Source organism: Euprymna scolopes, chromosome 28 (genome assembly GCF_053919585.1).
Source record: "Euprymna scolopes isolate OS-2025 chromosome 28, ASM5391958v1, whole genome shotgun sequence".
NCBI lineage: Eukaryota > Metazoa > Mollusca > Cephalopoda > Sepiida > Sepiolidae > Euprymna > Euprymna scolopes.
In genome coordinates this window covers 57,393,197-57,406,827 of record NC_136509.1, presented here as the reverse complement: position 1 = coordinate 57,406,827, position 13,631 = coordinate 57,393,197, and the positions used below count along the sequence as shown (strand labels likewise).

The 13,631-nt window shown below is 25.6% G+C and overlaps 1 protein-coding gene across 5 annotated transcripts in view; it reads left to right on the top strand.

The window, feature by feature from the left end:
• The first annotated feature begins 2,578 nt into the window (after nt 1-2,578).
• The window catches only part of LOC145249653 (inter-alpha-trypsin inhibitor heavy chain H1-like), a 362,855-nt gene continuing 351,802 nt past the window's right edge, over nt 2,579-13,631 (top strand). For 4 of the 5 annotated variants that reach the window (XM_080111426.1, XM_080111425.1, XM_080111424.1 and 1 more), the window contains exon 1: nt 2,579-2,783. The gene's annotated coding sequence lies outside the window, so the exon portion shown is untranslated. The remainder of the gene's footprint in view (nt 2,784-13,631) is intronic. The other variant, XM_080111423.1, reaches the window with a different exon arrangement.

Below are 13,631 nucleotides of genomic sequence, written 5' to 3'. Positions count from 1 at the left end.
ATAAAATTTAAATTGCAATTTAAAACACGCAACAAAGTTCTCTTATGGACATAAAAACATAATGCCTTAGGGGTCCCGTATCTTGCCAATCATTATATTAAAAACACTCATAAATCATAACCACAGCAGAGAATCTCGTCTCTGTAAGGACATTATTTGCTCAAGTAGATAAATCGCATTCTAGGTGGCCAAATCTACAATCAGAGATATTTACCGTATCTTGGATTATTTCTTTTTCTTAATTCAATGTTTGTTACACACAGTAAGTCTGCACATGTTCAGTTTTCATCACATATTTCGAAGTCTGCAAGAAAATAACATTTTACAACACGTGTTATCGTATTCAATTTTCTCAAACATTTTTAATTATAGAAATTAAAATAAAGCAAAAATCGCAACATTGGGTTCAGTGTAAGAGGCAAGCGTGCACAAAGTTTCCATTCAATGTGCGACTACTAGTATTAGATATAAGTAAGCATACGTACTCTACCAGGAATTCTACATAAACACAAGCATGTATACTTAAGAGAGGTAGGAAATTAAAATATATTTTAGTCAACAAAAATATATTTTAATTCTTAGTTAAGATAAAATAGTTTAGAAAATAATTTTACGTACAAAAAGTACTGAAGATTAAATAAAATTTGAAATAAAAAGTTGAAATATTTCATACGTGTTTTTACGCCTGATTAACTTTGTTTTGTTTTGCATATTTTTTACTTATAGTAGTGTTACCTATTTCTGACCCCTTAACAATAGGAGGGGGGATCATGCACCTCGAAAAATAAATGGTTTCAAGAATGCTTGGGGGGGGGGGCTTCTTGATATTTTCTTTGGGTTCATTTAATCGTAGCAAGACATTTGTTAAATATTGGACAATCATTTTAAAACTAATGCTTTTCATAAAATAATTTCATGGAGAAATGTTGAATATTGAACTTTTACGAGTATTGCTGAAAAAGTTCACACATTGCGTATGATCGTATACAGAATAGTTTCTCATTGGTATGTGTGCATGTTTATATGATTGTGTGTGTATTGCGGTGAGTTCTAAAACTGTACTGTTCATTAAAGAATTTCGTTTAAAATTATTTTTCTAGTACATAAAATTATGACGCATATTTTCCATTTGCCAAACGCTTGTATATTTTGTAGGTTTTGCTTTGACAGCATATATATATATATATATATATATATATATATATATATATATATATATATATATATATATATATGAAGTAACGGATTTCTTGCTGACTTCATCAAATTGGCCGTGAAACACACACGCTTCTAAAAGATAAGCGAATACATAATTGAATATTTTTATAAGTTAAATCATGTATAAGTCATTAAACGCACATTAAGTCGTGTACTAAACGAACACGAAATTGCGTAAGAATTAATAAACGTGCAATTGCATTTGGTTTAACATTTATTTTGATTTAAAAGAACAACAAATATTATTTTGTTTAGATTTATTATAAGGAAATTTTCGAACTATCAAAATATTAAACATCAACTACTTTTTTTTTTGTCTTTAAGATTAACTTAAAGACAAAATTAAAAAAAAAACTTTTCTCGGAAGAATGTTTTGCATCGACATAATAGGGACGGACAATAAAAGTAAAAGTGGTCTCTTTCTAGTAAACCAAAAAACTAATTTAATTGAAATTCTTATTTTTTGCCATTTCTATGAAAAAAAAATTAATAAATAGTAAGTTAACATTCATATAAATTATTTATTTTAAAACAAAGCAAAAAAAAAACCCAAACAAAAACAACCAAAATTCAACAAGAAAAAGAAAAAAACCAACAAAACACACACACACACACACACACACACACACACACACACACACACACACACACACACACACACACACACACACACACACACACACACACACACACACACACACACACACACATGCTTATAGATATTTTAGGTCACATATTATTTTCTTTTTTTTTCAAGAAAGCAATACAACCCCATAATCGAAACTCGGTGACTAAACTGCAACTGGAAAAATATTTTAAAAGATACATAATATTTAAAGATTATTTCTTTCTACATTTAAAAATTCGATTTTTGTGCATCAAAATAAAATATTTGTAATCCAATGTTAACTGAATATGTTTGCGTATAGCAAATACACGTATACCGACTCTCCCTCATTCACACATACATGATGCGTCGAAACAGCTGTCTGTGATTACTATATGAATGAGAAAAGAACAGAAACACCTTTATAGCTTAGGTTTATTCTAAATTCTATTAAAGTGTGGAAACAGAAAGCGGAAAGCAGCATTCCAATTGTGTTCTCGTTTTTCTAATTTCTCAATTGCAATTAAAGTTAAATTACGACCAAATTGTCCTTTTAAGTTCAATGTGTTTGGTTGATAAAAGTCAAAGGGATTTATAGTTTTAAGTGTCATGGAAAAAAAGATAAAACAATTTGATACGTGTTTTGCGTTCTTACTCCGTGATGTTTGCCTCTACTCCCCCATGTTTGCAATTCTACTCAGTCAACCTTCCCAGTCGCTGTTCTCCATCTCCTTCGACGACCCAACCTTTTCTACTCTCGACATCTCGTAGAGAGTTTCAGTCTAGTCGAAACTGTCGAACCGGCCAACTAACAAAAAGCTGAAAACACAGCAGGCAAAAGGAGGCAGCCGCAAATGATGCTCTTTTGTCGACAACAACAACAACAACGACGACGACGACCACCACCACCACCACGACGACACAGTGCGACAGCAGACAAACTCCAGTGCGATACAAAGTTAGTTCTTATTTTTCTTTACCGTTTTTATTTTCTTTATTTTTAAATTTTTTCCCCCTTATTTTCGTATCAGCAAAAGAAACAAACATAAAAAAACATTTCTTTCGAAACTTGGGAGAATAAAGCAATAAGTTGTATTTCAGAATTACTGGTGCCGCGAATGCTTCATGATTTAATCGCCTTTTTGGTAAATTAGAAACAAAAAAGATTGCCAGTATAATTTTTATTTTCTAAAATTATTATTATTATTATTATTATTATTATTATTATTATTATTATTATTATTATTATTATTATTATTGTTGTTTGCTTGGAGTTTTTACTGTGGCAACCATCAGTGACTGATTACTGATAATAAGTGATGGTGTTTCACGGAGTCTGAGTGACAAGAAGTCTCCCAGATTTCAAAGACGCTTTACCTCCTTCAATAATCAGTACAAATAAAATAATTTTGCGCTTTTATTGCAAAAGCCGCATACTATTGATGACACATTGGCATCGATCATTGGTCGTCTCTGCAAATTGGTTGGCAAGTAATCTCGGCATTCTTCGAGTGGATGTCCTTCCTCTCCTTCCTCAGTCTTTTAATTCTTCTTAACCTTCATGACTATTTTGTGTGATCTCAGCCAAGACAGATGACTTTTATTATTATTATTATTACTATTATTAATAATAATAATAATAATAATAATAATAATAATAATAATAATAATAATAATAATAATAATAATAATAATAATAATAATAATAATAATAAAATAATAACAATAATTACTTTTATTTATTTATATGTACTTGCTGCTTGAGCGATGTTAGTACGGTATTGGGACTTTCTATTTCCATCTTACCCTAACTTCTATCACTTCATAGTATGAAAAACAAAATATTTGTAAAATGTTGTGCAACAATATGACACTTATTATTAGCACGGGATCACTGTGTTTGCGTATTGTTTTGATTGCCAAATACATGAGAAAATGTTTTGATTGCAAAATACATTACAACTTGTTTTGATCGACAAATATATAAGAAAATGTTTTGATTGATAAATACATTACAACTTGTTTCGATTGACAAATACACGAGAAATTGTTTTGATTGACAAATACATGAGAAATTGTTTTGATTGATGAATACATGAGAACATGTTTTGATTGACAAATACATTACAACTTGTTTTGATCGACAAATACATGAGAAATTGTTTTGATTGATAAATACATGTGAAAATTTTTGATTGACAAATATATGAGAAATTATTTGGATTGAGAAATAAATGAGAAATTGTTTTGATTGACAAATACATGAGAAATTGTCTTGATTGATAAATACATGAGAAATTGTTTTGATTGACAAATACATGAGAAATTATTTTGATTGACAAATACATGAGAAATTGTTTTGATTGACAAATACATGAGGAATTATTTTGATTGATAAATACATGAGAAATTGTTTTGATTGATAAATACATGAGAAATTATTTTGATTGAGAAATACACGAGAAATTGTTTTGATTGATAAATACATGAGACATTATTTTGATTGAGAAATACATGAGAAATTGTTTTGATTGATAAATACATGAGAAATTATTTTGATTGAGAAATACACGAGAAATTGTTTTGATTGATAAATACATGAGAACTTGTTTTGACTCAGAACTACGTGAGAAATTGTTTGGATTGAGAAATACATGAAAAATTATTCTGATTAAAAAATATATGAGAAATTGTTTTCAATGAGAAATACATGAGAAATTATTTTGATTGAGAATTACATGAGAAATTGTTTGATTGACAAATACATGAGAAATTATTTTAATTGATAAATACACGAGAAATTGTTTTGATTGATAAATACATGAGAAATTATTTTGATTGAGAAATACACGTGAGAAATTGTTTTGATTGAGAAATACTTGACAAATTATTCTGATTGATAAATATATGAGAAATTGTTTTCAATGAGAAATACATGAGAAATTATTTTGATTGAGAATTACATGAGAAATTGTTTTGATTGACAAATACATGAGAAATTGTTTTGATCGAAAAATACATGAGATATTGTTTTGATTGAAAATACATTACGAATTGTTTTGATTGATAAATACATAAGAAATCGTTTGATTGAGAAATACATGAGAAATTGTTTTGATTGACAAAAACATTATAAATTGTTTTGATTATCAAATACATGAGAAATTGTTTTGATTGAGAAATACGTTACAAATTGTTTTGATTGACAAATACAGGAGAAATTGTTTTCATCGACAAATACATGAGAAATTGTTTAGATTGACAAATACATTACACACTGTTTTGACTGACAAATACATGAGAAATTGTTTTGATTGAGAAATACATAAGAAATTGTTTTGATTGACAAATACATGAGAAATTGTTTTGATTGATAAATACATGAGAAATTGTTTTGATTGACAAATACATGAGAAATTGTTTTGATTGACAAATACATGAGAAATTGTTTTGATTGACAAATACATGAGAAATTGTTTTGATTGACAAATACATGAGAAATTGTTTTGATTGATAAATACATTACAAATTGTTTTGATGGACAAATATATTACAACTTGTTTAGATTGACAAATACATTACACACTGTTTTGACTGACAAATACATGAGAAATTGTTTTGATTGATAAATACATGAGAAATTGTTTTGATTGACAAATACATGAGAAATTGTTTTGATTGACAAATACATGAGAAATTGTTTTGATTGACAAATACATGAGAAATTGTTTTGATTGACAAATACATGAGAAATTATTTTGATTGACAAATACATGGGAAATTGTTTTGATTTACAAGTACATGAGAAATTGTTTTGATTGACAAATACATTACAAATTGTTTTGATGGACAAATATATTACAAATTGTTTAGATTGACAAATACATTACACACTGTTTTGACTGACAAATACATGAGAAATTGTTTTGATTGACAAATACATGCGAAATTGTTTTGATCGACGAATACATGAGAAATTATTTTGATTGACAAATACATGAGAAATTGTTTTGACTGACAAATACATGAGAAATTGTTTTGATCGACGAATAAATGAGAAATAGTTTTGATTGATAAATACATGAGAAATTGTTTTGATTGAACAATACATGAGAAATTGTTTGGATTGAGAAATACATGAGAAATTGTTTTGATTGACAAATACATGAGAAATTATTTTGATTGTGAATTACATTAGAAATTGTTTTGATTTATAATGACATGAGAAATGGTTTTGATCGACAAATACATGAGAAATTATTTTGATTGAGAAATACATGAGAAATTGTTTTGATTGACACATACATGAGAAATAATTTTGATTGATAAATACATGAGAAATTATTTTGATTGAGAATTACATGAGAAATTCTTTTGATTGATAAATACATGAGAAATTGTTTTGATTGATAAATACATGAGATATTATTTTGATTGATAAATACATGAGAAATTATTTTGATTGAGAATTACATGAGAAATTCTTTTGATTGATAAATACATGAGAAATTCTTTTGATTGATAAATACATGAGAAATTATTTTGATTGATAAATACATGAGATATTATTTTGATTGATAAATACATGAGAAATTGTTTTGATTGTCAAATTCATGAGAAATTATTTTGATTGAGAAATACATTACAAACTGTTTTGATTTACAAATACATGAGAAATTGTTTTGATCGACAAATACATGAGAAATTATTTGGATTTAGAAATACATGAGAAATTGTTTTGATTGACAAATACATGAGAATTCATCTTGATTGATACATACATGAGAAATTACTTCGATTGACAAATACATAAGAAATTGTTTCGATTGACAAATAAATTACAAATTGTTTTGATTGACAAATATATGAGAAATTGTTTTCATTGACAAATACATGAGAAATTGTTTTGATTTACAAATACATGAGAAATTATTTGGGTGACAAATACATGAGAAATTATTTGAGTGACAAATACATGAGAAATTGTTTTGATTGAAAAATACATTACAAATTGATTTGATTGAAAAATACATGACACATTGTTTTGATTGACAAATATATGAGAAATTGTTTCGATTGACAAATACATCAGAAATTGTTTTGATTGACAAATACATTACAAATTGTTTTGATTGATAAATACATTACAAATTGTTTTGATTGACAAATACATTACAAATTGTTTTGATTGATAAATACATTACAAATTGTTTTGATTGACCAATACATGAGAAATTGTTTTGATTGACAAATACATGAGAAATTGTTTTGATTGACAAATACATGAGAAATTGTTTTGATTGACAAATACATTACAAATTGTTTTGATTGATAAATACATTACAAATTGTTTTGATTGACAAATACATTACAAATTGTTTTGATTGATAAATACATTACAAATTGTTTTGATTGAGCAATACATGAGAAATTGTTTTGATTGACAAATACATGAGAAATTGTTTTGATTGACAAATACATTACAAATTGTTTTGATTGACAAATACATTACAAATTGTTTTGATTGATAAATACATTACAAATTGTTTTGATTGACAAATACATTACAAATTGTTTTGATTGATAAATACATTACAAATTGTTTTGATTGACCAATACATGAGAAATTGTTTTGATTGACCAATACATGAGAAATTGTTTTGATTGACAAATACATTACAAATTGTTTTGATTGATAAATACATGTGAAATTGTTTTGATTGACCAATACATGAGAAATGTTTTGATTGACAAATACATTACAAATTGTTTTGATTGACAAATACATGAGAAATTGTTTTGATTGACCAATACATGAGAAATGTTTTGATTGATAAATACATTACACATTGTTTTGATTGACCAATACATGAAAAATTGTTTTGATTGACCAATACATGAGAAATTGTTTTGATTGACAAATACATTACAAATTGTTTTGATTGATAAATACATGTGAAATTGTTTTGATTGACCAATACATGAGAAATGTTTTGATTGACCAATACATGAGAAATTGTTTTGATTGACAAATACATGAGAAATAGTTTTGATTGACCAATACATTACAAATTGTTTTGATTGATAAATACATTACAAATTGTTTTGATTGACAAATACATTACAAATTGTTTTGATTGATAAATACATTACAAATTGTTTTGATTGACCAATACATGAGAAATTGTTTTGATTGACAAATACATTAGAAATTGTTTTGATTGACAAATACATTACAAATAGTTTTGATTGATAAATACATTACAAATTTTTTTTGATTGACCAATACATGAGAAATTGTTTTGATTGACCAATACATGAGAAATTGTTTTGATTGACAAATACATTACAAATTGTTTTGATTGATAAATACATGAGAAATTGTTTTGATTGACAAATACATGAGAAATGTTTTGATTGACAAATACATGAGAAATTGTTTTGATTGAGAAATACATGAGAAATGTTTTGATTGACAAATACATGAGAAATTGTTTTGATTGATAAATACATGAGAAATTATTTTGATTGACAAATACATGAGAAATTGTTTTGATTGACAAATACATGAGAAATTGTTTTGATTGATAAATACATGAGAAATTGTTTTGATTGATAAATACATGAGAAATTGTTTTGATTGATAAATACATGAGAAATTGTTTTGATTGATAAATACATGAGAAATTGTTTTGATTGACAAATACATGAGAAATTGTTTTGATTGAGAAATACATGAGAAATGTTTTGATTGATAAATACATGAGATATTGTTTTGATTGATGAATACATGAGAAATTATTTTGATGGACAAATACATGAGAAATTGTTTTGATTGAGAAATACATGAGAAATGTTTTGATTGATAAATACATGAGAAATGTTTTGATTGACAAATACATAAGACATTGTTTTGATTGACAAATACATGAGAAATTGGTTTGATTTACAAATACATTACGAACTATTTGGATTGACAAATACAAATTGTTTTGATTGATACATACATTACAAATTATTTTGATTGAGAAATACGCAAGAAATAGTTTTGATTGACAAATACATTACAAATTGTTTTGATTGACAAATATATGAGAAATTGTTTCGATTGACAAATACATCAGAAATTATTTTGATTGAGAAATACATAAGAAATTGTTTGATTGATAAATACATGAGAAATTGTTTTGATTGACAAATACAGTACAAATTTTTTGATTGTCAAATACATGAGACATTGTTTCCATTGACAAATAGATTAAAAATAGTTTTGATTGACAAATACATGAGAAATTGTTTTGATCGACAAATATATTACAAATTGTTTCGATTGAGAAATACATGAGAAATTGTTCTGATTTACAAATAAATTAAAAATTGTTTTGGTTGGCAAATACATGAGAAATTATTTTGATTGAAAAATACATGAGAAATTTTTTTGATCGAACAATACATGAGAAATTGTTTTGATTGACAAATACATGAGAAATTGTTTTGATTGACAAATACATGAGAAATTGCTTTGATTGACAAATACATGGGAAATTGTTTTGATTGACAAATACATGAGAAATTGTTTTGATTGACAAATACATGGGAAATTGTTTTGATTGACAAATACATGGGAAATTGTTTTGATTGACAAATACATGAGAAATTGTTTTGATTGACAAATACATGAGAAATTGTTTTGGTTGTACAAATACATGAGAAATTGTTTGGATTGACAAATACATGAGAAATTGTTTTGATTGACAAATACATAAGAAATTGTTTTGATTGATAAACATTTCAACTTGTTTTGATTGACAAATACATTACAAATTGTTTTGATTGACAAATATATTAATACTTGTTTTGATTGACAAATACATTACAAATTGTTTTGATTGATAAATACATGTGAAATTGTTTTGATTGACCAATACATGAGAAATGTTTTGATTGACCAATACATGAGAAATTGTTTTGATTGACAAATACATTACAAATTGTTTTGATTGATAAATACATTACAAATTGTTTTGATTGACAAATACATTACAAATTGTTTTGATTGATAAATACATTACAAATTGTTTTGATTGACCAATACATGAGAAATTGTTTTGATTGACAAATACATGAGAAATTGTTTTGATTGACAAATACATTACAAATTGTTTTGATTGATAAATACATTACAAATTGTTTTGATTGACCAATACATGAGAAATTGTTTTGATTGACCAATACATGAGAAATTGTTTTGATTGACAAATACATTACAAATTGTTTTGATTGATAAATACATGTGAAATTGTTTTGATTGACCAATACATGAGAAATGTTTTGATTGACAAATACATGAGAAATTGTTTTGATTGAGAAATACATGAGAAATGTTTTGATTGACAAATACATGAGAAATTGTTTTGATTGACAAATACATAAGACATTGTTTTGATTGACAAATACATGAGAAATTGGTTTGATTTACAAATACATTACGAACTATTTGGATTGACAAATACAAATTGTTTTGATTGATACATACATTACAAATTATTTTGATTGAGAAATACGCAAGAAATAGTTTTGATTGACAAATACATTACAAATTGTTTTGATTGATAAATACATTACAAATTGTTTTGATTGACCAATACATGAGAAATTGTTTTGATTGACCAATACATGAGAAATTGTTTTGATTGACAAATACATTACAAATTGTTTTGATTGATAAATACATGTGAAATTGTTTTGATTGACCAATACATGAGAAATGTTTTGATTGACAAATACATGAGAAATTGTTTTGATTGAGAAATACATGAGAAATGTTTTGATTGACAAATACATAAGACATTGTTTTGATTGACAAATACATGAGAAATTGGTTTGATTTACAAATACATTACGAACTATTTGGATTGACAAATACAAATTGTTTTGATTGATACATACATTACAAATTATTTTGATTGAGAAATACGCAAGAAATAGTTTTGATTGACAAATACATTACAAATTGTTTTGATTGACAAATATATGAGAAATTGTTTCGATTGACAAATACATCAGAAATTATTTTGATTGAGAAATACATAAGAAATTGTTTGATTGATAAATACATGAGAAATTGTTTTGATTGACAAATACAGTACAAATTTTTTGATTGTCAAATACATGAGACATTGTTTCCATTGACAAATAGATTAAAAATAGTTTTGATTGACAAATACATGAGAAATTGTTTTGATCGACAAATACATTACAAATTGTTTCGATTGAGAAATACATGAGAAATTGTTCTGATTTACAAATAAATTAAAAATTGTTTTGGTTGGCAAATACATGAGAAATTATTTTGATTGAAAAATACATGAGAAATTTTTTTGATCGAACAATACATGAGAAATTGTTTTGATTGACAAATATATGAGAAATTGTTTTGATTGACAAATACATGAGAAATTGTTTTGATTGACAAATACATGAGAAATTGTTTTGATTGACAAATACATTACAAATTGTTTTGATTGATAAATACATGAGAAATTATTTTGATTGACAAATACATGAGAAATTGTTTTGATTGATAAATACATGAGAAATTGTTTTGATTGATAAATACATGAGAAATTGTTTTGATTGATAAATACATGAGAAATTGTTTTGATTGATAAATACATGAGAAATTGTTTTGATTGACAAATACATGAGAAATTGTTTTGATTGAGAAATACATGAGAAATGTTTTGATTGATAAATACATGAGATATTGTTTTGATTGATGAATACATGAGAAATTATTTTGATGGACAAATACATGAGAAATTGTTTTGATTGATAAATACATGAGAAATTGTTGTGATTGATAAATACGTTAAAAATGATGATTGAAAAATACCTAAGACATTGTTTTGATTGACAAATACATGAGAAATTGGTTTGATTTACAAATACATTACGAACTATTTGGATTGACAAATACATTTTATTTTGATTGATACATACATTACAAATTATTTTGATTGAGAAATACGCAAGAAATAGTTTTGATTGACAAATACATTACAAATTGTTTTGATTGACAAATATATGAGAAATTGTTTCGATTGACAAATACATCAGAAATTATTTTGATTGAGAAATACATAAGAAATTGTTTGATTGATAAATACATGAGAAATTGTTTTGATTGACAAATACAGTACAAATTTTTTGATTGTCAAATACATGAGACATTGTTTCCATTGACAAATAGATTAAAAATAGTTTTGATTGACAAATACATTAGAAATTGTTTTGATTGAAAAATACATTACAAATTGTTTCGATTGAGAAATACATGAGAAATTGTTCTGATTTACAAATAAATTAAAAATTGTTTTGGTTGGCAAATACATGAGAAATTATTTTGATTGAAAAATACATGAGAAATTTTTTTGATCGAACAATACATGAGAAATTGTTTTGATTGACAAATACATGAGAAATTGTTTTGATTGACAAATACATGAGAAATTGCTTTGATTGACAAATACATGGGAAATTGTTTTGATTGACAAATACATGAGAAATTGTTTTGATTGACAAATACATGGGAAATTGTTTTGATTGACAAATACATGGGAAATTGTTTTGATTGACAAATACATGAGTAATTGTTTTGATTGACAAATACATGAGAAATTGTTTTGATTGAGAAATACATGAGAAATGTTTTGATTGACAAATACATGAGAAATTGTTTTGATTGACAAATACATAAGACATTGTTTTGATTGACAAATACATGAGAAATTGGTTTGATTTACAAATACATTACGAACTATTTGGATTGACAAATACAAATTGTTTTGATTGATACATACATTACAAATTATTTTGATTGAGAAATACGCAAGAAATAGTTTTGATTGACAAATACATTACAAATTGTTTTGATTGATAAATACATTACAAATTGTTTTGATTGACCAATACATGAGAAATTGTTTTGATTGACCAATACATGAGAAATTGTTTTGATTGACAAATACATTACAAATTGTTTTGATTGATAAATACATGTGAAATTGTTTTGATTGACCAATACATGAGAAATGTTTTGATTGACAAATACATGAGAAATTGTTTTGATTGAGAAATACATGAGAAATGTTTTGATTGATAAATACATGAGAAATGTTTTGATTGACAAATACATAAGACATTGTTTTGATTGACAAATACATGAGAAATTGGTTTGATTTACAAATACATTACGAACTATTTGGATTGACAAATACAAATTGTTTTGATTGATACATACATTACAAATTATTTTGATTGAGAAATACGCAAGAAATAGTTTTGATTGACAAATACATTACAAATTGTTTTGATTGACAAATATATGAGAAATTGTTTCGATTGACAAATACATCAGAAATTATTTTGATTGAGAAATACATAAGAAATTGTTTGATTGATAAATACATGAGAAATTGTTTTGATTGACAAATACAGTACAAATTTTTTGATTGTCAAATACATGAGACATTGTTTCCATTGACAAATAGATTAAAAATAGTTTTGATTGACAAATACATGAGAAATTGTTTTGATCGACAAATATATTACAAATTGTTTCGATTGAGAAATACATGAGAAATTGTTCTGATTTACAAATAAATTAAAAATTGTTTTGGTTGGCAAATACATGAGAAATTATTTTGATTGAAAAATACATGAGAAATTTTTTTGATCGAACAATACATGAGAAATTGTTTTGATTGACAAATACATGAGAAATTGTTTTGATTGACAAATACAT